General features: G+C 42.0%; 1 long non-coding RNA gene across 5 annotated transcripts in view; it reads left to right on the forward strand.

The window, feature by feature from the left end:
- The window catches only part of LOC138112292 (uncharacterized), an 88,759-nt gene extending 67,839 nt beyond the window's left edge, over positions 1-20,920 (forward strand). The window contains exons 3-11 of one of the 5 annotated variants that reach the window (XR_011151652.1): positions 415-561; positions 2,075-2,259; positions 12,739-12,896; positions 13,713-13,759; positions 17,206-17,787; positions 18,709-18,784; positions 19,940-20,020; positions 20,232-20,394; positions 20,484-20,920. This is a non-coding gene — a long non-coding RNA (uncharacterized lncRNA). Of the gene's footprint in view, positions 1-414; positions 562-2,074; positions 3,618-8,326; positions 8,390-12,738; positions 12,897-13,712; positions 13,760-17,205; positions 17,788-18,708; positions 18,785-19,939; positions 20,021-20,231; positions 20,395-20,483 lie in introns of those variants that run through there. The other 4 variants (XR_011151654.1, XR_011151655.1, XR_011151659.1 and 1 more) reach the window with 4 other exon arrangements.
- Positions 20,921-27,021: the final 6,101 nt, after the last annotated feature.

Genomic DNA, 27,021 nt, shown 5'->3' on the forward strand with positions numbered 1-27,021 from the left:
GAATGGTGTTAGGTCAAGCCAGACCCAAAAAATGTCAATAGCTTCTGTTCCCCAAAAACACCGACAGAGTGGTACATCTGAACATCAATGCCTTGGGGTTATTTTGGATTAACATGAGAAGCAAACTCCAAATTCACACTTTGGTTGTGGGAATTCTTCACTAGCCTGTTGATGTCTGTCCACAGGAGCAGAAACTCTGGTTCATGGCACAGACGTTGGAGTCATCTGAAGGATTTAAGCAAATAAATCTGCACAAGCTGCTGACTGCAGAAGAGAGGCTGCTTGCCATCTTGTGCCCCACAGTATACTGGACTTCCATTCTCTTGCCAGCTTTATTTTGATTGTGTTCTGCTCAATGGCAGCACTGAGGAGGAAGAATCCCCTTACAGAACTGTGTTTTAATTTCTGCCACAGGGATACACCAAAATTCCTTATGAAATGAGCAAGAAGGGAAACTCCTATGTTAGCCTGCCTTACTGGAGGCCACTGTCCATCATTCCTGCACAGTCCTGGACCTGCTTCTTCCAGTCCTGGACCTGCTTATTCCAGTCCTGCTGCATGGTGAGTTTCTGTGGCTTTTCTCTGGATCTGTCCATGCCCACTCGCCTCTTCTGAGTCCATATGTGTTTTGCTGATTTCCAGCAGCTATTCCTCTATGTGGGACTTCAGTCAGGGGTTCCTGTCCTCTCTCTGTGTTAGTAGGTGGGGGGGACAGATATTCCAGGGAAACTCTCAACTTTTAATTTGTCAGTAACTGCACAGGCCAAAGTCTTTGATTATTCTAATTCAAGCACAGGTTCCCAAGTTTCCCTGGAATTTAATGGCATTTGAGATGGGGAAATTCAGACTTGGCTATAGGCACAATGCATGCTTGAAAGTTTTGAAAATAACTTTTCTCTGCCTTTGTGTCTTCACTGTTATATTCCTCTCTGTGGAAAGCTCTGCCTTTCTTAACCAACCCTTAGCTGGAAATTGATACACTTCTCTTCTAGAAAATTTGCTCTGTGGGGATTGGAATATATTAGCTCTGAAAGTTGTCGGAAATGTTTTCCATTATTATGGGAGCTTGTCAAATTCACAGTCCATGTGGAATGCAGATGCAGCAGAAACATCGACTCTTGTGTTGATGGCAGTGCATTCCAATTATCCTGGTGCGGTGTAGGGGAGGGTATTTTTGGTCCTTGGGAAGCACAGTGGCATGATGCCACATGTTACAGGATCAAGCCTCTTCCCTGATTTCAGCTGTAAGTGTGGGGGTAAGTGATACATGAAATCTCAGCCTGAAGGAGTCCAGGAGCGAGCGGTGAAAGGAAACTGATGGAATTACAATAGCATATGGAGACAGAATTACAAGACCGAATTTCAATTTCAGCTACGCCTTTCCACCACTCAGGAGTCAATCAGGCATTTTTCATAAGCTAGGGCTCTGTATGGATTGATTTGTTATTGTTGCAAAGCCTTTTGTGCTGGGCTCAAAAATTTTAACCCCTGCTGTGGGAACAGACCATCTCCCATCCCAGAAGCTGGGGATGTTCCCAGATTTCTGCAGCAGAGCTTCGCCAGGGATGGTAACTCTCCCCTGGTCTTGTCATCACTTGAAGGCAGGACCATGACACTGTCCTTGGCAATTACATCCCCATATAGGAGGAGCTGTGTTCCTAGGAATGAGTCCCACTCCTAAAAAGTACTTTTGGAACACTGTGGGATAATGTTCAGTTTTTAGAATTCACTAGGGTTCATAAAGCATTCACTGGATGTTTTGCTTCCAGTCATTCCGACTCTTTTCCTTTTGTTTTTTCCACAAAGGCAATGCAATTTACAATCTGTAAGGGAGACTTCTGGGGCTGCATTGCACCTGCCTGTCAATCACAGTTCAGATCTCACTGAAATACTTACATTTGGGTGCCAAAAGCCAGAGATTTCTGAAATCATTGCTTCATTCTGACAACTGAGTCTCCCAGATTTGCAGTGAGTGAGGAGGCAATCCGATATTTTTATTATAGTGTTAGAAATTTTTTATTAATTTAAAATGATAGTGGCAAATAAGTTTTGTGTGAAATGTCTGTTCTGACAGGTCTGCAGAGGAAAGATGTCAGGAATACGTGTAACTAGAGGATAACTTTCCTAAACTCAGATTTGTCAACAGCAAACCAGAAGGCAGAAACAATGTGAAAATGTCATTTCCCAGTGGAACCAGTTCCTAATTGACACTTGTAGTCTGCAATGCCTGTTTCTCATTCAACAGCTCTCACAGCAGAGGTACTTAAACTTTACTCCATGTTTTCTTGTTTAGTCTCAATTTCTTACTTTGACACACAGCAGAATCCTAAGGGGAAATGAAACAACAACCCTGCTGCTTGTAAGCTGATGAAACCTTTCTGGGAGAATCAATCCAGAAGAAAACTTGATATGATAGACTGCAGCTGGTTCTATGCAAGGTTTACAAAGCAGTGTCTTGAAACATGTTGATTTTTTTCTTCCCCTGGAAAATTCCCCAAGTAGAGTATGCAGTTCATTTTCAGACTGTGATTTGAAAATCTGGTGAAGCAGATCCTTGCATGTTTTCAAAAGACATTACTGTTTCTCTCCCTCCCCATTAAAAAAACTGCAGATGTTGGATGAGCTGGTGACAGTAAATGAAACTATATTTTTGGTGAGAATTTTAAACACTCAGATACTAGAAAGGAGGATAGTGGTGCTTTTTGAAAAGAAGGAAGGAGAAGATTTCCCTCAGCTTTGAAAAATGTGGTTAAGGGAAGTGGTTTTGTGGAGAGGGAACAGGGGCAAGGCTCCTCAAAGCAGGTATATTACTCAAGCTTTTATTTCTGGCAAAGGTGAGATTTTAGGTTTGTCCTCAGGAAATCCCTGCTGGCTCAGTGAGATGCCTCTCTGCTTGGCTGACTCTCTTGGCTCCCAGTTTGTTATCTGGCTTCTGTGGTTCAATTCTGGGATTACGGCAGTCAGGGGAAGAGCCTGGAGGCAACTGTGTGGGGACAATTCCATTGAACACCTGTCCTGACAGCAAAGAACCTCACCTCAGACCTGGGATGACATTGCTCAGGTCAGAGCAGATTCGTTCTTCAAGGGGACTCATCAGATAGTCATGGTTTTCCCTGGGCTCTGTAGGGTTTTCCTGGGATATTGTACCTTTAGTTCTCCTCGTAGGGAGCACACACATCCCACGTAGCTGAACTGGGGCTCCCCTGGACTTCCTGCTTGGCAAAAGTTTGTGACACCCAAAGGTGCTGGCAAGTCTGCACCTTTGATTTCTAGGCCTTAGTTCAGAAGACAATTGCATGAATGATTTAACATGAATCAGCTCCTCAGAAACCTGTTCTTGATGATGAATGTAATTATTTGCCTTTTTTCTGCTCTTCACCTGGCCACTGTAAGGTTTCAAATTATTAATATTTTGTGATCATTTTTTCTCTTCTTTCCTGCCTCTTTCCTTCATCATACTACTTTCTTCCTCTGGTCGAAGGTACTGTAGAGGGTTATCTGGTTTTTGTACTGCCATGCAGCAGTCTGCTGCCTCATATGTTTGTTTGTTTGCCATTAAACTATTCATGTGTTTCATGTGGGCTATTTCCCTGTGCCTTTCAACTCCCGTTTTTTAAATAAACAAGACAGCAACAAGTCAGTGCTAGTTTTTTTCCTGCTTACAGATTCAAAGAGTGAAGATTCAGTTGGTCATATAAAATGCAAAGTTACTTGCAGGTCTTTTCATGTGACTATGCAGGTCTTAAATCCACATGTCATAGAAGAATTTAAAGAGGGTTTTTTCCTAATGATATAAGTAGTGCCATTAGTTTGTTTAGATGAATACCAGATCAAACTAGGAAAACATCTCCAAACTCATCTTCCACACTGAAGTAATTTTGTGTGTGACAGCTCTGTTTTTTCTGTTTACCAAAATATCTTTCATCTTTTTTTTACTTCTTTTACTGAAAGACATTTTAGTTGTTTGAAGGTCCTTGATCACCACATTCAAACTTCTGTAGTGACAGCTTCTGTGCACAGGACTCTAGTCATGTCCTTGTGTGTTTGCTTTGAGGCTCACCTAATTAAAGGTGAAAAAGAGTTTTGGGCTGCACCACGTTTGTCTCTAAACTTCCAGAGCTTGTGTTGTGTGCATTCCTGGAAGCTGGATGGAAGGCAGCAGTGGATAGGATACATGTAGGATGTTTTGGCACAAACTAAACCCACTCAGCACCAAAGGGAGAAGTCTCACCTTTTTTGGTTGGCTTTTAGCCCATGTTTCAAATTCTCCCAGCTGTCAGTGCCTGCCCTCACACATCTGGCTGAAAGATAATCTGTTTCTTTGAAGTTTAGCAGTTTAATCCAGGTTTTAGATTACATTATCTGACCTAAATTTTCATGTTGATTTGGATGTTCCCTTTTAAGGGCTGACCTCAAATGCTGAAGTGGCATGTGCAGCAGGGGCTGGCCTGTGTTTCAGCCCTAGGAAAGCCAAGGTGTGTGTTTGACCACCCCTGACTTTGGCAGGACTCACAAGATTCAGGCAGAAGGGCAAAGCATGTAGAATTAGTCCCTAAATTTTACTCGGGGTTTGTCAGAGTGTTTAGCTCAGCTGCCTGATACTACACAAATCTTTAAAAATACCAGTTCTGCTTTGGTAAGAGGGAAAAAAGTTCTGCAGTGCCACCTTTCATGTGGGAACATTCCCAGTCCTTTTACAATCATAGCTACCTTTAAAAAGGCTCCCTGTGCTGCAGGGAGTCCCAGCAGCAGGCAGGCCTTTTAGCAAATGTATTTTCTCTTAGTCTGAAAGGAGCATGCCAGTTATTCACTTCCTTTTATCAGCTCTTTCATTTTGTTTTGTTTCCCTTATAAAGTTTAGCACGTTTTCATCCCCACATCTTACACTTAGGTATTTCTCTTCACAGCTGCCTTGTTTCCCCTTTCAAATTGATTTTGCATGAAATCTGGTCTGTAGGTGGCCACAATTGGAGCTGTTAAAAATTTATCTTAAAAACAAGAAGCTCCCTCCTGCTGTGAAGACAATTTGTTAAAATAATATGCACAATTGAATATGACCTGGTCCTTTTTTTAGGCAGCCAGAGTTTCTAAACAGAAGGGAAACTGGCCTCTCTTATCCTGAAACAAGGGCATTTTCCAAGGTTATCTTCTCTGTAGTGTGAAATGTCTTGAATTTCACTGAAACAGTCAATTTCAGGTGGAATTCCTTTATACTTTATTTTGACAATCACTGAGGGAAAAGGCTTGAGGCTAAATCTGAGATCTGTATCTTGTGCATTTTAGAACTAAAAGCTCAGTGAATATACTCTTCAGGGAACTTATCCATGTGTGAGTAACACATGAGCAATTAAAAAATGAAATGATTAGCTTCATTTGGTTTGCCTGAGACTAAAAAAGGAGTAGCCGTAGCAAGCAAATGTGATGTCTTAAAGTGCCACAGAGGTCTTACAAATATTTCTCTGGTTCACTATCCTTGAAAAAAATATACAGGATGGCTGTTGCAGAAGTCATTGGAAAAAGTTAAGAAATAACACTGAAATTTGAGATACTCCTTCTGTCTTGGTTTGAAAGACAGGTGTCTGCTAAGGAAGGCAGAAGCCTCCCTTGGAATGGCAGATGCGACCCCCCCTTCCCTCCGAGTTATTATAACTTTGAAATCAAGGGGCTTTTAGGCAAAGATGTGGGAAATAGGAATAACAGTTCTTTACTATTATATATCTATATGTGTATAACCAGTCAAACAAAACAATAACCATGGCAGTAACAGCAAACAGAATCACAAACCCAGTGCCAGCCTTCTCGGCTGTCAGGCCCTTTCCCCTCGGGTGCAGTTCCGCTCGCAGCCGGCAGGGGCGCTGGCGGCTCCCGGTGAGCAGGGCAGGTGCGATGGTTCCCCCGCGGCTGCAGGGGGCGCTCCGGAGCGAGCTCGGGGAACACGCGGCTGCTCTGGTGCCCTGGGATCCCAGGGAAGGGATGGAACAAAGGAGCTTCACAAACCGCTGGGCAGCCGATCCCGGACTCTCGGGAACAGCAGGTTGGAGCGGCAGGGACGAGCACAAATCCCAGGTGCCAGATGTGATGTATCCAAATGGGGAAACCCCCCGGAGGTCGGGGCAGGCAGGGCGAGCAGGGCTACAACGTAATGAAGGCTCGAAGCAGCGGTGGGGCAGGGCGGCCACAGCCCAGCTCCCAGTGGGGCAGGGAAGGCAAGCTGGGGATCCTGGGGTTTTCTCTGCAGAAGGATAAAACAGTCAAGGAAAAACAGCCTCCCTCTCCGGCGTTTGGGGACCAACTGCCCTGCACACCCAGGTGAAACAAAGGAGTAGCCAGATGCACCCCACCCCCATAGGCACCTCTTTTGTTTCCTTAAGTACCCAGCCATTTGTCCCCCTAGCAACATGTATGGGGGGAAATTCCTTTAACAGGAAAAACAAAAACCAACCAGGAGAGCTCCTAAAACCCCAACACCTTCTCTCAATCTTCAATACAGATATAAGTCAAACCAAGACTTTGATTTGCTGATGTGAACAGAGTGGCTCATTTAATTGTTGAAACAACTGACTAACCAAGCAGCTCCCTGCCCCAGCTATGCTGTGAGGGGAAGTTTTACACCCTGTGCTCTTTCAGTTTTCCAGAGTTAAATAACACTGCTGGAAAAACAGAGCCAAGAGCGTTCACATTGTGTATATAAATCAGTGATTTGCATCTGATTTGCCAGGTTCTGATTTACTAATTAGCAAATGCTATTTAAATGTGTCTAAACCACAATTTCAAATTAGTATGCGTGGTAAAATAAACAAGCTAATTAAAAACAGGCAAATTAAAGTTCACATGAAACCGTATCTATTGCAAAAAAAATCTGTTCTCTCAGTCATAGAATCCTTCACCATTTGCCTGAGTACAGAGTCATTTCTGAAGGGGGCAGCAGTGGTGCTGCAAGTCACAGCTCCTGCCTGCATTGGGAATTTCTGGTCCATGGTACCGGTATGAAATGCACCAGTACAGTTGTGTAATACACTCTTGGTATCTGGGTTACAACCAGCTGGGCTTTGCCTTTGAAGTATGCTTGGAAACACTTTCAGTCATTTTCATATATTGAATTCTCAGAGAATATTAATACCATGCTTAATGTTTTACTTATTCATATTATGAAATGAAGTGCTCAAGTTAATTAGAAAATGTCATGAATTTTCTGCTTTCTGTCACTGGGGAGTAGCATCGAGTGTCAAAGAATGTATCAACCTTTATTATCACACCCAAATGGGATTATGGAGCTACTGAGATGCACCTTAGAATTCTGATTTCCTTTTTATTCTTAGTTTTCAACAATAACTGTAGACATGCCATTCTGGCTTGTACATTACATTTACAAATTATCTGTTACAAGAGTACTACAAATATAAGACCATCATTTAAAGAGTTATTTTGGTCAGATGTCAAAGACCCAGCCCAAAACTGTCTTACAAAAATAATGAACAAATTAGGACAGTTCAGTTTGGTATGAAATCTCAATTAATATTCAATCAACTCTTGTAGGCAAGATTCAGCAGAAGCATGTGTATATATTCAGGCTGAAGCCCTGTAATCATCAAGTTCAGGGGAAATCACAGTCCCTCAGTATATTTAATAATAAGTTCTTTTCCTCATGAGCTGATGATGCCAGCAAAATAACCAAAGGAGGTGTTGGGTCATTGAAAAGAGAGTGGGGAGGACACTGGGTCTCAGCCAAAGACAGGAATGATATGCTTGCCTAATTCAGGAAAAAGAAAAGGAGTAAAGGAACCATCTTCCCTGCTTGCTCTGTGAGTTCACAGCTTGTGTTATTCACCCTTGTGAAGGAACCAAGAGTGAAAACATCCAGCAGCACCAAGAAGAAACAGGTGCTTAAGGTTTTCTTTCCTTGGAGCTTTAACCGAGAAGATGAGGGCAAGAACCTCAGCAGCCTGAGACTGCTGCTCACTTTTTTTTTTCAGCAGTGATGAGAAGGGATTTGCTATTGCAGTTTGAACACTTCCCAGGTTAAACATGGGACACTGTGTTTCTGGGAAGGGAGCACCAAAGCATTGGTAAACGGTGGTATAAGTTTGATTGATAGATTTAGCACTCACCATGTTTGTGTTCATCTTGTGACACCATACATGGCACTTTTTGGGGATGTGGAGAGGCTTCCTTGGAGTTTGGAGGGTCTTGATCTCATGGATGTTTCCCCCTCTCAGACTTCTTGCACAGTTCTACTGCAAAAAGGGGAGCTTTGCTCTTTTGTCTTTATTGCAAGGAACAGGTTTAAGAACTTTTGGCTAAAAATTCTTCCTGTTTTAAATTTTAGGACCAACTGTATTTGCCACAGGTCAGTTGGAGTCCCTGTAGAAGCAGAAAATCAGAAAGCAAGAATCTCAAGAAATCTCTATTGAGCACTGGACCCATTTCTTCTTTCCAAGCCCTAAGTTCTATAACTGCAAAATTGCAAAGTTTTGCAGAGTTGATGCATGGGGAAGCTATGTTTGCCACATGGTTTTTTTTTTAATTGAATGTTCTAATCCTAAGGAAAGTAGGGAGACTTTGTTATTTTCATAGCAAAACTAGTGCTTTTTCCCTACCCCTGGGGACAGCATTTTAGTGTTGGAGACAGTATGAAACAAGACTTAAAATACTTGGTTAATGCTGGAAGTTAATTGTGAATGTGGGACCCCTGCATTTGATTATAGTTGATTGGAATATGTGGCTCCCGACTAGCCTGGTTTACAAACTTTGTTTCTCTCAGAGGCTTGGTACTTCTGGGCCAAATTGTGATTTAATTTTTTTTCAGTGTAGACTTCACATGACTTCCCCCAATTCTTTCCACCTCCACAGTGAACTGAAATTTCAAGGACTGATACAGGCCAAGAAATATGAGGTTTTCACATCAATCCCCATGTTTTATTGATTTTTCTGTTGCCTCAAGCAAAAAGTAATTGTATTAAGAACTTTTACAAAGCCTGGGTGTTATTTCCATCCACTATTGCGTGTCATGGGGACAAGTCAGAGCAGCTCAATTCTCCTCCTGCAGAAGTGAACTACCATGAAGGGAAACACCTGTAATGAATGTCAATGAAAGAGGGTCTTTGCCCCTGAGACTGTACCAGAGCAATCAATGAAAAACATGTTCTCAGGGCCTACTAATACTGCTAAGTTAAAATTAAAAGCACCAAAGTCTTGGTGTTGTGGGATACCAAGAGAAGAAACTTACAATGCTTCATACAGTGCGACCCTAGAATAGATCCCCAAAATAAATTTATTCCTTTTTTTTACCAACTTATCTTCAAAGCTTTGCTTTGATTTTGTAGCTTGCCCTTTTCAGCTTCACACTTATTTTCCTTTTTCCTTCCTAATTTTGCCTCTTTAGTTACTGCTCACTGTGGCCCTGGTTAAAAGAGCAAGTGTTCTTTTGCCTCTTGCAGACGTCTCCAAGATCCTGTAATCCAGGCTGTATGGCTTCTTGTGATTCCCAAGGGAAGCCTGCTTAGAATTGACATTGAATGGAGTGTAGTGTGAGACACCAGCTTAGGAAAATTTCCAGAAGGAGAGTCATGAGGTCTGTTGCAGATGGTGTCAGGGCTTAGAAAAATGCCTGCAAAATCCCAGAAAATAGGTGTTGGAACTCTCCAGATGTCATTGGGATTTCCATCAATGCACAAAGGCATCTGGATGTACCTATATATAGATATATATATATATTCACACAATATATACACAATTTACATGAATAATTTTCTGTTGCACCAATGTCAGCAAGTGTTAGCATGACAAGGAATTCACCTTTAAGACTTCATCAGGGTTTGAGGCCATCTGTCCTTGATTTGCAGAAGCGTTTCTGATTCAGGCCACTGTTGAACAAAACTTTCACCATGATTTTCTCTCCTGGGCTTTGTGGTCCTTGGAAGGATCACAGCTTAGGAAGTTAAACTTCTAGATGTTTTCCAGCCACAGCCTTCTCCTGTCAACAAGATTCATCTCCCTGCAAACGAATTTAGATGTCCTTAGAAGGAGGAAAAGCCTTTGGCACAACCTTGAACTGTCTGGCAGCGCAAGGTTGACTTATGTGGAGGATGGTCTAATCTGTTCAGTGTTTCCTCTCAAAAGCTGTCAGACCTGTGAGTGTTCCGAAGTGTAACTAAACCCAGCAGTGATTTGCAGATCTCTTAGCTACAAAGCAGTTTAGGTTTGAAGGGAAGACAGACTTGAGGAGTGCAGTGTGGACTGCTGTGAGTTAGCTGAAGGTCTGTCACACGTCCATGTTTCTGCTTTGAGCAGTGAATTGTGCACACACGTTCCGCAGGTATTCTCCAGCAGCTTAGGGATGCTTCATCTCTCCTATCTCCCTTGTAGCCATGTCCACTTTCATTAGTCCTGTTCTTTTAACTGAAAACTCAGTCTCTGTCTTCTTGAGATGCCTCCAAGAAGTACTCTGGAGCTCCAAGAAGCCGTAATGTAACTCACTAAAGGACACCGTTCATTTCCTCTGTGATTGCTGCTGAAGTGACAACGGATCACCTGCACAGAGGTGGTTTTGGGTAGAATACATGCTTTTTCTTTAATGGAGGTGGTAGAAAGAGAAATAGCAACTTGCTAATGTAATATTTTCAACCCTGTAGGAATGGCACTGAGTGTTTGGGAAGAGTTTCTTACCAGGTATCATTTAGAAAATGTGCTGTAATGGCCCTTTCACTATGAAGGGTATTTCTTGAGTATGTAGCTTCCAGCCTCAAATCAATCACTGGCTGGCATGAACTGTCATAATGATAAAGAATTGAGCACTAAAATAAAACACATATGTTTAAAGGCAAGTGAACAGCCTTGATTCCTGTATATATATTACATTGCAGTACCAATATAATTCTTTACATCTCTTATTCTGCCTTATTTACCTCCCTCACCACAACAAGTACATCAGGGATTTTATTAATTCATAAGTAGAAAGAAATGTTCTCAGAGCTTTCTGTCCTTAAACAGAGAGACATAAATTGCTCCTGGTTGATCAAGACTTGACTTTGTCCTGTTCACAGAACGGAGTCAAGGTATCTGTGTCACCCTGGCCACTAAGTTTGTCAAGTGTAGGAAAGTAACACACAAACATAAGGAGTCCAAAATACTCTTATTGACCCAGAAACATGTTTCCTTATCTTTGTATATTGAGTACAAACTATTTTTGTGATACTCATGTTTCAGAATTGGACAACTTTTTAAAGCTTTAACTTTTTTGCAAGAAGAAAAACGTATTTTCCACCCAGACTTAACTTTTTAATGTGCCATTTAACTTACTACTGGAGGAGAGGGGAACCTTTCCTTGCCCTGTTCAGAAGCACTGTGAGAATCTGAGCATTCTCTTACAGAGAAATGTTACTCAGGGGCTTGTCTGAACACCAGGTATGGTCAGTCATCTGTGCATGGAGGGAGCAGAATATGATACAGCAGGAAAAACAGAGATGCTGCTTATGGCAACTGAATTTCAGAAGGTAAAAGTGAAATTGTGAACTTTGTGTTGAAATAAAGAGAGTCCAATAACCTTTTCACAAAATTGGATTTTTTTTCTGTTGTGCCAAGTGAAATCTTCGACTTTTAATAACTGGTTTATTTTGATTGCAAACTGTGGTACAATGTTTAATAAAACCCTGAGATGAGCTCAGCTGGTCAGAGCATGGTGCTGGTAACACCAAGGTCATAAGTTTGATCCCTGTACAGGCTATTCACTTAAGAGTTGGACTTGATGATCCTTGTGGGTCCCTTCCAACTCAGAATATTCTGTGAAATTATGCAGCAGAGAAATAAGGAGTAGTGATTGAGCCACATGGAATAAATTAGATGTCAGAGGAGCTGCTCTGCTATCAGCAGGTTTCTGTAATGTTATCGCATCCTTATTCATCAGGTTATGCTTCTCACAGCTGTAAGCACTACAGATAGAATGATAAAGAACCTTCAGCTGTACTTCAGGCTTGGAAAACAGTGGTGCTGTTGCAATGATGCTTTTGTTCTGCATGTTTACTGGACAAAATGTACTGTATTTAATTTTTTTTTTGCAGGATAGTACAGTTGTTTTTTTCAAATATCAGGGAAGTTATCAAAAGGAAGTGGTGCTCGCTCAGATGTAAGCTGCACAAATGAAACCTAGGGGTTCTTTTAATGGCATACCTATTTTCAAGATGTTTCTTGCTGTTCCTGTGATCTTATTTGAATAACCTCACAAGGTATTGGAGGGAAAGGCTATTTCATTCTCCCATCTCCACCACCTCTTCTGACACACGCAAACTGTGAACTGTGGTACTGAAGTGTTGGGAACTTTTTAGGTTGTATAGAGGACAGAAGAGAGTCCACATTTCCTCTATAAATAGAGGTCCTGGAAAGTAAGAACAAAAGCAAGTTTACAATCCAAATGTAAACTTGTCTGGCTTTCTAGCAAGAACCAGCTGCCTGATCCAGCAGTCTCTCTGCTCTCCAGACAGTTCTGTTATCACTTGCATGGTTAAACATGCCTTACCAGAGAGCCAACAAAGCCACTCTCTTTCAGAAGCAATCGCTATTATATGCTGCGGGAGGTGAAATGCAGTTACTGCTCTGGCCATTCTGGGTGAGTGCAAAAGGTGCTCTTGTGATGGCCACAAGAACCTGGGCAGTTTCCTCTCCTCCTTTCAAGAGTTGTTTTAGTTTAAACTGCTTTTATATTTGAGCTGTAAACTCCAAGTAACATTTTTCCTTTTTTTCTAGCCTAGGATTCATGGAAGGTGTCTTACCCTGCCTGTGTTAATGCCTCTGACATTACTGAGAATATTCCAGAAGTGACACAGACAGAATAGTCCTGAGCACCCGATAACAGATCTATGGGAAGAGTGCCAAGACACAAAGGGATGTGTTCTTCACTGGAGGTAATTTCTTTTTCATTTTCACATTTCTTTACCTGCCAATTCCAATTGTCTTGCAGCATGTTTGGAAAGATATTTTACAAAATATGGCCCCAGCCCTGAAGTCAGAAACAAGGGTGTGACCTTTCTGTCTGTGTGAGGATCCTTTTTATTCCAGTGACCCTCTGCAATGGTATTGGGGTCCTTTCTCACGTGTCAGACTGACATAGGTGAAACAGAGAACTTGTGAAGATGGCACATTCAGTCTTGTGCTGCCTAGATTCTTTTGGGAAGGCTTCCAAACAAAATTCATAACAAGGAGTTGAGAAAAGTAGGTTGTTCCATCCTGAAAACAACTAGGGATTGCCAGCTTATTGAGGCTACAAAACAGGCACAAATGAAATTCACTGTTCTTGTGCCTCTTTTTCCTTTGTGCAAGGGTCCCATGAAGCAGGGAATGGTTCTCCCTCCCTGTTGGGGAATTCTTTAGACAAGGGGAAGGAAAGTTTGCTGCAAAAAGAAAATTCCTCTGAAGAATAGCTTGGTTACTTTGACAGTAGAATATTGCTGGTGGAGACACAGCCTAGGGCTGATCTAGGCTGCAGCTGGATTTCATTTGCCTGAAGAACTACCAGTGGAAAGAGCAGTTCCCTAGCTGAAATATAAAGAAACTGTGGAGAAGGACTTCTGGAGGGAAATACAACATATTTAAAATGAAGAATAAACCCATATGAAAGAAAGAACTCTCTCCCCTTCCCTACTGTTCATACAAGGGGCACGTCTGTTCTTTGTTCAGCTTTTCTTCTTTCCTTCATTGCATTGTCTCTTCTGCCTTCACAGATGTGTTCTCCAAAGGGTTTGTTGCTGCAGAATTACAAGGAGTTCCTGTAAGTCTCACAGCTGCCATTCATCTAGGCTCTGCTGGTCTCACAAATTGCTAAGATTTAGATACCTTGTCAGAAGGTGTCCTGTGTGGCTGGGTCAGCGTTCTGCCAGACTCTCCTCCCTTCCCCTGTTGCCACCATGCTGAGCCCTGAAATTTCCATGCTGTGCTGGGACAGTGCTCAGCACTTCTCTGCGCAGGAGACAGACTCCAGGGAGAAGGCCTTTTATCTACATGAAGGAGATTAAATAGCACATCACCCCACCCATCCAAATACAGTCTGTTTTCTGAAATGAAGTTCAGAGGTGTTAAGCAGACTGCATTAGAGAATCAGCAGCCCTACGTCAGCCCAAACTTGTTGATCAGACTCCAAAGGCTTCTGATTAGTCCATAAAATAGGAGCTGCTCCTCGGAATCAAGCCTTATTTTGTCTTCCAGTCAGATCAGAAAGCCAAACCCTTTCTGTCTGTCACATCAAAAACCTATGTGTGAAGCCTCAGTTTATTGAAAAGTTTCACTGAGGAGCTTATCTCACCACAGAGTATTCCTTACTACCTACACACCTTTACTGGATACTTGAAAGTTATAGATCTTCTCTTTGGGTCTGAGAAAGGAGTAGACTTGGAAATAATGCCAATCAATGTTTTCTTGTAGCAGCATAAGATAAGGTCATGCCAGGGAATAGACAATACAAAGATAATAGGCAGGCTGGTTTTTATCTCATTGAGAAGTTATAAGGGCAGTTAAACTTTCTAGGGATTTTCTCATAAACCCCAGAAAATGCCACTAATCTCATAATGACTCACATAAAGATAACGTAGAAAGAAGTCTCCTGCAAAAAAAAAAAAAAAAGTAAACTCAGAGCAACACACAGGAGCTTATATTTGGATTGAAATTTGAGTAATTCAACACTGAAGGCCAAACCTTCTGCTGGGAAAATTCAATCTAAAATACAGTGCAAAGTCCATCAGGCTCATTTGGAAGCTGTAAATTAATTCAGTTTTTCATACCGAAAGGGGGCGTGGAGGGAAAAACTTCCAAACATGAACGATGTTGCTGCAGATATGTAAAACTCACTTGGTGTGTGTAACACTCCTTTGGATAATGACTTAAAACATTTAAAACAAGGCCACAGGCAACAGGATCAAATTCATTACAAGAAGAGATAGTGTGCAAATTCCTTTTGAAAGGTAGTACTGCCATCATTAGGGTCACACATGAGAAGATTATTTAGAGCTTTTACCTCCTGCTGAGACCTGGTCTTTGTAGCTGACCAATGAGCAGAAACTCTGAATTAGAGAGAGGGAAATGCTGATCTGCTCTGTGCTATTTAATGGGCTTGGAAAGGTTTAACCTACTGAGTAACTTAAACAAATGCCTTGAGACTTTTCAGATTCAAGCAAACATCAGTCAGTCAATCCAACCTTCAAATTTGCCAACCAATGGTGCAAAATTCACCATTAAAATACCTTCAATACTTGAGTGAATATGCAGTCAGCTACTTTTGCTATTTGTATGTTATCTTTCTTCCATTTCTTTTATTTCATTGGTCCTTGAAATTCCCTTTATCTTATTATGAAAGCTGACAGTACTAAGTAGCTTTATTAATCCTTTCCCCCTGGCTTTCCCAGTAGTTTAATCAGATGTTTACTAGAAAATAAGCACAGATTGAAAGCTTCCTAATCCATATGATACAGCTATCCCTGTCAGAAACACAAAACCTAGCAGGTAAAAGCAAAACCAATGATTCCCTATGGAATCAACTCCGTTGAAATTCCAGGTCCTACTTTTGAGAACCTTTATACAAAATCCTGGTTTTCTGCTTGTGCAGCGAATGAGTTCAAGAGCTCATTTGAGACCAAATGAGTGGCAGCCCTCCCTTCTTTTGCCTTGGTCATGCCAACCATCAAGTGGTGGCCATCAAGAGTCCTGGCTGTTCCATACCACAAGGGACGCAAGCTGGGAGGAGACAAACTGGTCCTCATAGATCACCTGATTTCTGCAACTGGAACCTAAGGGTGACATCTGGAAGGCCGCAGAGGGCAGAACAGGAATAGACATTTACAAAGAGATGTGAAAAGAACCATAACAACCCTAAACACTCACATTTACACAAAAAATTCTCTTGCATGCAGGCACAGGTAGAGTCATATTTCCAGGAATTCATATACAGTGAACTACAGCACTGAAATATGATGCTAACTTTGAATAAATAGGTGGTTCCAATCTCATCTTTCATAAAGGTTAATGACAAAACCCTTTTGAACATCTCAGATTATCTGCATTCTCGGATCTGAAGCTTAGGAAGTGACATTTATGAGATTTTGGCTTGTGCTTGCTATATAAATGACATAATTCAGTTGGCACAAGGTACTAAGATGCAGAAATGCTTTTAATAGTGAATAAGCAAGTCATGCCTGGGATATACACTGCTTTTCATGTGGCTTTGAGAATCTTCAAATTGTTGTTCATATATAATTGCCAGGTAAGGCTGCAGGCTCTCCAGGGTATGGCAGTCACCATATTACTGGCTGGTTGTTGTCACTTCTCTGCAAAAGTTGTGTGACAGAGCCAAATGTAAGAGCAGAGGGAGAAAAAAGGGTGGTAGAAACTGATAGTGAAAGCAGCAATTAAAAAAAATATAGAATTTTCATGCGCATCTCCACAAAGGTTATACATCATTGATGACAAAAATTGAAAGAAATTGCAGCAAAACCACAAAAATAACCAACTTCCAAAATCATATTTGCTTGGTGGTGTTGCATGTTTGATCATATTTTTCATCATCCTCTATTGTCATGACTAGGAAGAAATGAGCTTGTGTGGCAGCAGAGCGATCAGGACAGATGGGGTGTGGACTCTAAATACTTATTGTGTATGGGGGATGAGTCAGGTATTTTGCATTGTTGTTATGGCAAGAAGATCATAGAAACCTTAGAGGGTTGTAGCACAGAGATGAGTGCAGTAGCAAAAGTTGGAAAACATCTTCAGTTCTTTCAAAGTTTTTCCTGCAGCTACCATCAGGAACTGAAGGGCAATTGGGTTTGATTTTTCATTTAGCAATCATGGTTTGAGCAGGAGCTGCCTTTGTCCAGCTTTCCTATTTCTGCAGCAAAATATTCCCATTTCTAATGATGCAGAGCTATGTGGGCACAAGCACTTGGCCAATGCATCAGGTTCCTTGCCAAACTCTGAGCCTGCACACAACTCTTCAAAGACAGCTTAGTTGCACAATGGAGGTGAAGCATTTCTGTGTGTTAGACAAACAGTCATGGCATTGTGGCCATGAGATCTCTACCAGAAGTAGTTTACAGTTTGAGTAAGTCACAGGAAGGGAAAGCATAGTGCAATTTTATTGTATGTTTTCTTTATCCCAGGTTAGATACAAACTCTGTATAAAAAATGTCCTTGTGATTTCTCTTGCTTTGTTTGTTTGTTTGTTTGCTCCAGAAGATGCACAGGACCAATTGGAGTTCTGGTATTGATCTGGAAGTCCTTGTTCAAAACCCCTTCAGACACAACCTTTGCGGTCTGCTGACAACGCAGCCCCTCCGAGGGCAGGAATGAGCGTTACAGAAGCAGAGCATGCAAATATCATCTGCAATTTCTCCAGCGTCCTGCAGCCCTGGCTTCAGGCTCCACCTAGGAATCGAGCATCCACCACCCAGATGTTCAGCCTCAGTTGGCTGCTAGGGATATTGCCTTTAAGCAGTTGCTTGCAAAGTTTGGAGAATCAAGGTTTAATGTGTTCCCAGAAGCTTGCACACTGTCCTGCAGGATATTTGTGCAATATTGCTATGCCAAGGGAACATGTTAACAAATACATCTGGGGTTTTTTTTGTTTTCAGGTAATTTCTTCTGTCTGTTTTTTCCCTTTTGGAAGAGAAACGAACTCTGTGCATGTTTGCAGGTTTCTGCCAGCAAGAGAACCTTTTGAAAGTGGGTGGACAGGAGCTGCACAAACATTAAAATACACAGCGTCACTTTTCTGCTCTCCATCAAAGTTAAGAACCTGTATCTAAACTTGGCCAGGTTTGTTCATCACTGCTACTGACCCCTGAGCAAATTTGCTTTGACAGGTGCTTTCACGTGTACTGAAAGCTTGAAAATGACTGTAACTGTCCTTTGTTTCATGCATGTGACCTGTTGTATCTGCTTAGTTTTGTAGGTACTTATGTTTTGCCACAGCTTGGCGGTGTAATTGTTAAAAAGAGCTTCTTTTAATTACAGCAGGAGAAAAAAACCCCTCAGACTATGCTAAATCTATGTGTTTGCCTGTCTGACCTCAGCAGTGCAGTCCCTGGTTGCTTTCCTTGAACTATTTTTTAGCATTCATTCCCTCCCCATCCTGGTCCTATGAATATTTCAGTCCTCCTTTCTGTGTTTATTCTGTTCTTTGCTTCTCCTCCCTCTTTCATACTTTTGCCCAGATGATTGAATACTAATTTTTTTATGCACTAAACTAATGTTTAACACTCACTTTACAGGCTTATCTCTCTTTTTAATGCAATCTAATGATTTTCTCTGCTTCCTTTGTTCTCACCTTTCCACTTAACTCTCTCTGATACCACACCCCTTACTTCATTCCTCTTCTCAAATATCTCTTGAAATGAAAAGACTTTTGACTTCTTGGCATAGCAAGCCAAAACCTCTCCCTTTTCTGATGTGAGACCTGCAGCCCAAAAGATTCCCTCGCTTGTCCTGCTGAGTCTGGAAAGTCTGCTCAGAGACGAACAGGTGAAGAGAGATAATGGTGCCGTTTCTTTGCTTGTCTGTATTGGATTTACAGAGGAACCTGGGATGATTTAGGTTTGTACATACCTTACCAGCGAGGGAACAGCTCCAGCCACACAGGGATGACCTCCTTAGTCTCTCAGTCTGGATTAAGGCAATTGCAATCACACCTCATCCAGAACTGTCACACCTTTCTTAGCTCTCATTTTCCTTCCACAGTGTGCAGTAATCAATATCCTTTCACTGCATATGGTGTTCCTCTGAAGTTTAAGTGCTAATGGTGCCATTTAGCAAGGTGAGCTGCATCAGCTATATACAATATAAGTATAAATTGGAAATTGTTTAAGCTTTCAAATTTGTTTTATGCCATTAGATTTGCTCATGATTCATTTGTCATTCTAATTGCATTCTAACATGTACTTTACATTTCAAAACTTGAAATTATGAAGACTGCATAACAAAGAATGCTTAAGAACAGGCAGCTCTCCAACCTGTGTTTCATTTACAACAGATGAGTAAATGAGGAAGGTGAAGAGTCACAAAAATACTGAGTAACAAAGTGATGCTGCCTTGATTAATTGCAATGATAATAAGAAGAGCGATTAAGTTGATTTATTTAAATCCTCCTGTAGTATTGGAATAGCTCAGTTGAGCAGAATGCAAAGGATGATTTTTACCCTTGGTCTTCCAACTTTTTAGATCTTTCATCTACTCTTGATTGACTTGACTTTGCACGGGATTACCTGAGGAGTAAATGGAAAACTGTTTCTGCTAGAAATAGAGCAGGACAATATCTTGTTGATTCTCCTTCTAAAAACAGCAGAAGAGCTGTAAGTCCATGTGAGAAGGGTGTGTTTCTGACTGTGGGAATCTGGCTGACCACATTAACTTACAGCAAAGTTCTGTAGAGGATCCTGAGGTCTCCATGGGCCTGAGCCTGTTCCCAGCCATGGGCAGTATCTTCGTGTACTCTGGCAGACTTCAGACTTCACAGACTTTATATCTTCTTTTCAATGCAATCACTGCAGCTGCATAATCATGAAAACTCAAAGTGTATTTTATTCTAGTGCTTTGAGACCTTAAAATACAAACCGTATATGTATCACAGTAGCATTTCATGCTGTATCTTGAAAACAGATAATTGAATCATAAGCTGTTTTTTCAGGCAGCTAGGAAATGGGCAAGTTTGCACTGGTGGCCTGCTCATAGCGGACTAGGGCGTGGATGGCGTTTGTTTCCACTGCCCAGGGTGTTATGCCAGTGACTGCAACACCATCTGTTCATTCTTTCCCAATCTTGTATTCTGAAGTGAAGAAGTCAAATCTTAGAGAACAATGTTCCACTACACTTCTCTGACAGTTAAAAGTACACCACTGAAAAAACCCTATCCCTTGTTTGGGATAGTCCTTTGTCCATTTTTTGATCTTTTTGTTTTCTCTCCTCTGTCCAGCACACCCATCTTTGTGTGAAAACCCTTTCCTTGAAGAACCCAGCAAATGCGTGTACACTGAAGTCAGGGGTACATCAACAGGCAAGCATATTAAAAATTAAATTCCCTTTATTATCTATGACGAATTTTTACAATAAAGAATATTTAGCACTTTAAGCATGAATACAGAAAAATTTACATAGGTGCTGCATGTTTTTAGACCAGATGGGCCTTTTAGGCAAGAGACAAGAACATACTGGATATAGCAAAGCAAATGTGCATTTTTTTAAGGTTCTTTTTTTTTTTTTCCCAGTGTGTTATTTCCCATGAATACATCAACAGAGAGTTGTGCTTCTCTTTCTAAACCAAGTGTAATCCAGGCAGCAGATGTGCTGATATCCCCACGTTGCTCTGCCAAAGCAGTGCTCACCGAGCCATATGGATGGATTGATATTTCTGAGGTACCAGCTCCAGAGGTATCCAGGCCTTTCCCTGTCAGCTGTAACATGACAGAGGAACAACTGTTTATGGTGGTGATTTGAATAACTCTGGTGTTTGTTCCCAGGAGTTGGAATGTGACTCCTGAGCAGTTCTTAGTGAGCAGCAGCTCCTTACCTGGGCTCATCTCAAATCACTGACTCCATAGTGAAGAATCCCTGCAGTGAGTGATTGAAAGCAGCTGAGTCATTCGAAAACAACAGTTCTGGGTAATATTAGTCACAATTGGTATTATAATGATTTCCAGATGAAGGTTCACCATTGTGCAATGTGCTATATAGACCGTGTGAGAAATCACAGTCATCTTCTGTTGCATGAAGGCCTTGTTGCCTTTGTACAATCATGGCTCAGGCCTGTCACTTTGGCTAAGTAGAGAAGGACTATGGGAAAGAGACACAGCTGAATTAGGGGTAGAAAAACATGCTGCATGCTCACATCGTGGTGTGTGGTGATTGGTTGAGTTATGTTTGTTGTGCTTTAAAACTGTATAAACTGATAACCAGCTAAGTGCTTTAAAAGGCCGGGTTTTTGCAATAAAGGGCTCTCCTTTGCACCTGCCTGGGGACTCTGAGTCACTCATTATTGCAACAGTCTTCCGCTTTGGAAGATGGCTTTCTGAGAGGACCACTCATTCCCAGCAACTTGGGATTTTATGGAATACTAAAATGTTTCCCTACATTCATAGTGTTCCCCCCACCACCCATTATCCCCAGCTGCAAAAGTCTTTATTACAGGAAGGAGCAATTTAGTTTTGTTTTTTGTCCAGAAGGACATCACGTCTGCTTTCCCTGGTACTGTGGTTCCCCGATCAGCCAGACAGTTTGTTACAGGGCTGTGTGGTGAGGGAGTTTTTCCAAGGAAAATGTAAACACAAACCAGGCCAGAACATTTTTTATCTTAATTTGCCTTACAAATTGTCAGCTCCTCATCAGAGAATGTGAAGAGCTTCATCTAAAAAGAATTTATTGAACAGATTTTTTAGGAACATGTAATATATACCACGAGAAAGAAAAATTTCATGAAATGTTTTGTTTTGTCAGAAACTCATTTTTCCCTGACAAATGGATTTCAGGGGAAATTTTCCAGAAGGCCCTGCTCATTGGTCTGTGTGACTGGAAAAAAAAATGAAAAGCCTGAACCAAGAGAAGCAGAGACACAAAAAATTTTGTCAGAGAAGTTAATGTCTGATGGCAGCTGGTAAGGGACATAGTTGGAGTTCCTAGATCTGTTGTTTTCAAAGGAAAGCTTACACAGGCACTTACTGCTCTACAACAGTCATGTCTGGTTTTAGGCATTGCTGGAGTCCAGCACATTTCTACAGACTCTTTTAACATTTCACTTGTAATTTTAACTGGAGAAGCAACACCTACAATCTTAACTTTGGTTTCTAAAATGCATAAACCACAGTCAGGAGTTAAGCCGGGTAATTCTTGACCTGTTGAGGCAATTCATTTAACCTTCTTTTAAAAACCCAAAAACCCCAAACAAAACCAACTTTCTGCAAATCCTTTTGACCAATCTTTGGCTCCTGTGTGAAGAAAGGCATACCTTGAAATTTTGAAGTGTTTTTAAAAGCATCTGTGTTTTGAGCCCTGTGTATCTGCTTACCTCTTTATTTTGCAAGAGGACACCTACTATTTGTTTTCATCATGGGAGACTCCTGCAGCTCTGCTGTGCTGTTGGGAACTAGACTCCAGTCTATTTATCTCTTTGATAAAATGAATTTAAAAAGAATGAGAGGCCCTCTTGATGTATGCACACATGTGATCAGAGACTTGGAGAATGCTCTTGATATCTGTTTGATCACGTGGGTTCTTTGCACACTCCTAAAAAGTAAAAACAGCAGCAGAGCTAACTCAAAGGAGAGCACCATAATGGCTCAGACTTAAAGACATCTTATTTTCCTTATATAATGAAACCATCCCACTCTAATATCAGTCCTTTTATTTCCCCAGGAGGACTTGGGGAGGTTGTAACAGAGGTGATTGTTGCCTGTTGCCATGAAACACAGCTGTTTACAAGGCAGATACCTCTCTGATGAAGGGATTTAATTTTTCTGTATATGGATGGGATGAAGCACTCCCCTGCATGTGTCAGAAAGGGCTCTGTGTGTGTGTGTGTAGGAGGCTCCCTCAGTCATGTTAAATTCATATTAGGTAGCACTTCCAGAAATGACTGAAAAGTAGAGCTGTTGTTGATGCAAAAGGTCAGAGACATTAATAGCCTGCAGAACAATTCCAGGGTGCAGAATTATTCACAGCTGCCAAAACACAAAGGAAAAGAATAAAAAAAGAGTGAGGGAAATAAAAGGTTTGAAACAATGGCATCTCTCTGTTATTACTGCTGTTACACTTTGGGTTTTTTAAAAACACTCATCTTGGAGGGGAACCAGGGGGTTAATTCTGAACTGTTTTCTGCTTTCATCTTTTAAACAGCAACAGGAAATGTGTGTCTTTTTTTCTCTGCTTTTGTTGCATTTAGAAGTTTTTGTGGAAATACGAACAGCAGTGAGTCTTGATGAAATGTATGTTCTTCTGCCTGAGAATAGCCTTTAAAGGGGGTCCAGTCTTTTTTTTTTTTTCAAAGGCTCCAGACCAAGACAGAAGAGGTGGAGGGTCAGAAAAGGGAAAGGATGGAAGAGAAGAGGAGGAAATCTGTGAAAAGGAAGGTAGGTTGTTGAAGGTTCAGACAAGAATATAGGCTGTTCTTTAGGACTGAGAATATCTTGCTGCTCAAAGAAAATCAAATTCATCTCTTTTTAAGGCTAGTTGTGTTCTGGTGGCAGAGGCACAGAAGGGAAATGCGTAGCTTTTGAAAGCCTTTCCAAAAAAAAAAAAAGGAATGAAAAGCACCAAGAATTTCAAATGGTAAAGTTATGTCTGTGCTGGTCTCCCTCCCTCCTACTCACCAAGGCTCACAACCCCTCTTCTTTTCCTCACAACCCCTTGCAGGTGGTCAGGGGTTCCAAGCAGGAGAGACAATAACAAAACATCTGTGTTTACAGTCAGATATATAGATGGTAGGATTTGATAGCCCACATAGCTGGTAGCCAGTGCTAGGCATGATCCTCTTCTATGTACACTGGCATTTATTATGCCAACAAAGTCACAGATCAATCATTTTCACCCCTGCTGCTGACAGATCAGGTGTAGGCTTACAGCAAGGGAGGAATCAGGCAGATTAGGAGCAAGGTCTATTGTTTTGATTACAAATCACAAAGTCTTTGATTTGCTGAGTGAAATAAGAACAGACATTTTCTCTTTTTTCTTTCTGACTGAAAAATGGAATTACTGCTATATTTTTAGCCACCCTTTCCCTTCCCACCAGCATTGCTGATCAATAGTTCTGTCCTTTCCAGCAGGTATTTTCAAAACTCCACCAGTCTGCACTCACCCTGTAAAAGGAGAAAGCCCTGGTCCTTATCTGCATTCTCTTAATCTGACAAGTGCACTCCCTGACTGTCTTTATCTGTGTTCCTTCACTGTTCCTGCTACAAAGAAATCTTTGCAGGGATGGCTCAGGAGACAGCCAATGGTCTGTAACACCTTTCCCTTCTACATTTGCTTCCAGCAGTGATTACTGTCTTGTGCTGTTCTGGAGAAGTGAGCTCTCTTCATGCTCCTGGCAGATAAGTGTCTAAAGAATAGGATTCATGGAACTCACGGATGGTAGTTAATGGTAATATGTAGAACTGGAGCTGATATTAGCTGTCTAATGCTCTGAGATATGTATGGACCAAGTACCCCTTCCTGGAGGTATTTGGGTTGCATAAAACTCAGTAGGTAATGGAAAATGATTGTATTAATTTTATACTTTTTTTTTTCTATCCTTACACCATACCTGCTGTGTTTGAGGTGTCTGTGAATTGGCAGAGTGTGGTGTGCTGTTACTAATCCCAGCACATATGAAAGCATGAACTGGCCTCTAATGAGTGTAAAAAAGTCTTACCATATTTGTGCAGAGACTGAATCATCTGGTGTATGGACACTTAATCAAGAACTTTTCCTAGGAACTTGCAATCAGGTGCCTACACAAAATCTAAATCACAAAAACCCAAGCAACTCCTCCAAGCTAAAATAGCTAAAATAGATGTTACTATTGATAAGAAAATGCAATAGCTCCTAATAGTTTAGCCAGTATTCCTGCTATAAATACGGCCCAAGCAGTGTACATTGGTTTGTCCAAACTATTGACATGACACACAGAATCAAATAACTGTCACTCTGAATGAAAAGGGGAAGGAGATGAAAATCCAGCCCAGCAAATCCTCTGTCTTCTCAGGGAGGGAAAGTAAGAATCTGTATTCCTGTTATGTGCCTGCTACTGATGGAAACTCTCCCATCCTGCCCTTTTCTTTCCTCTGGTCACTGGTAATATAAACAGCCAGGGTATCTGAGATGGGCTTGGATGGGGAATTAGATCCCATGTAAATGTTGTCAATGTGCTTGCCTGACTCTGAATATCAGTTTGTACCTGGCAAGGTGATGAAGAAGGCTGGAGAATTTAAATTTAGCTCCTGTTCAAGTGGCTGCTCTTTGCTGGAGCATTGATTGGAGTTGTAGTTGTGGATGTGTGGAAGGGACATGCAGGGTGTGTGTTTGTGGCAATCTCAGATGGTTACCATCTAAGGAGCTAAGGAATATTCAAGGATGGCAGTCAACCCTAACATTTAGCTTATGTAAATTATGACAAAGAGAGTTCAAAAAATCTGTTCTCTGCATCATGCTTCCACTGAAGTTGATGTGGGGTATGTGGGTAAAGATATCAAGGATCAAGTAATAGTCATCACTAGAGCAGTGGAGATTTCACCACTGCTGGCAGTTAAATCAATTTATGCAAAAAGTTACAGAAATATTTCCCATAATTCAACCGCCTCTGTAAGAGTTCCAAAACATGCTCTAAAATGAAGGGTTTTGGTTTGGTTGCCTTTTTTAATTTTTTAATTTTTTTTTTTTTTTTTTGGTAGTAACTGAGAGCTGATTCCGGGGCACAGATCCTGTAGCAAATAGCTGAGGTATCCTGTTGGGGCCCTCCCCCTGCCATGTGGTCCTGGGAGAGGGGCCCCTCCCTGGGGGGGATACACCGGGTTTCCCTGCCCCTGGTCAGCCTCATTCCCCATTGGTTGTTTTGTGTTCCCCTGCGCGGGCAAAGACCCTCGGGTCCCGTGATTGAGCAGTTCCTGGGCAGAGCCCCGGCCATGTGGCTGGAGAAATAAACATCTCTGAAATATCTACCAAGAATCTGTCCATATCTATTTCTTTTCCATGGGCCTCGTTGTCTGATACATGTGTTACAGTATCTGCACTGTAACAAATGGTGGGTAACAGGAGCAGAACAATCCCCGATCCCTAAGGACAGCGACTGATTTGTGAGTCAATTCTGGATTTCTCTTCTTGTTTTTGTTTTGTTGTTCCATCTCTAAATTATGGAGGAACCGTGGAAAGACTCTTGGCTCTCTGAGCCGCAAATGGACATTTATCTTAAACTTCAAAAGATTCTTGAACAGTGATTTGTAAATTTTAGCTTAATTCAAGCTCAAAAGGAACTGAAACACTTCCTGGCATGGTTGTTCAAGAACTTTTTCTATGTTTCTTGGGATTTAATTCTTACCAAAGACTTTTGGAACACCGTTTGGACACAGTTAATTTCTGAGTCAAAATGTATGCTGATGGAAGAATATTTTCGTGAATATAATTTAATTACCGAGACTGTTGAACAATGTCAGCTGTGTCCTGGTGAAGGGAAGCCTGGCTCAGAGTCTGTGTGACCCAGGCCACGTGGACCAAGCGCTCTGCGAGCAGCAGCGAGGCAGTTCCCACATGCGGGCGGAGCGGGGTGAGCTGCAGTGTCGGCAGCACAGGGAGGTGCAGCGGGAACGGCGCGACCCGGCGGTGCCCGCCCGGCCCCGCACAGCGCGTGGTGGAGCGAGCCCCGTGAACGCCCGACCGAGAGGGGCGGCACGCAGGCAGCGGCCGGCGGCGGTGGCGGTGGAGCGGAGCCGCGCCCAGCCGAAACGTGTGCTGGAGCAGGGCGTGGGGGGGTCGTCGCTCGGGGGCCCGGCTGAGACGTGGCTGTGGCCCCAGGCAGCGGCAGCGCAGCTGAGAGCGGAGGAGGCGGCGCGCAGGGAGCTGAGCGGCCCAGCCCGGCCCGGCCCGGCCCGTGCGGCCCCGAATGCGACCCCGGGAAGAGCGCGCAGGCACGAGCAGCCCCGACGGCCCCAGCAGCACTGGCAGCTCCAACGTGGGAGCGAGCAAAAGTGAAAGAGAAAGCAAAAACGCAGCGAGACAGGAAACAGCAGCCACTTGGAAAAAGGAAAAAATCATTGTAGCTAAGGTTTTAGGAATAGTAAAATGGTATAATGTTAAACAAAATTATGGTTTTATAACAGGATGTGACAACCAAGAAGACATATTCGTTCATAGAACTGCCATTAAAAGGAATAACCCTAAAACTTACCTGCAAAGTGTAGGAGATGGGGAAGTTGTACAGTTTGATATAGTGCAAGGAAAGAAGGGTTTGCAAGCAGCAAACCCTTGTGCCTGGAGGTATTCCAGTCAAAGGCAGCCGTTATGCACAAAATTATAAACAATATCCATCCCAGCAAC

The sequence above is a fragment of the Aphelocoma coerulescens genome, chromosome 6, assembly GCF_041296385.1.
Source record: "Aphelocoma coerulescens isolate FSJ_1873_10779 chromosome 6, UR_Acoe_1.0, whole genome shotgun sequence".
Taxonomy (NCBI): Eukaryota; Metazoa; Chordata; class Aves; order Passeriformes; family Corvidae; genus Aphelocoma; species Aphelocoma coerulescens.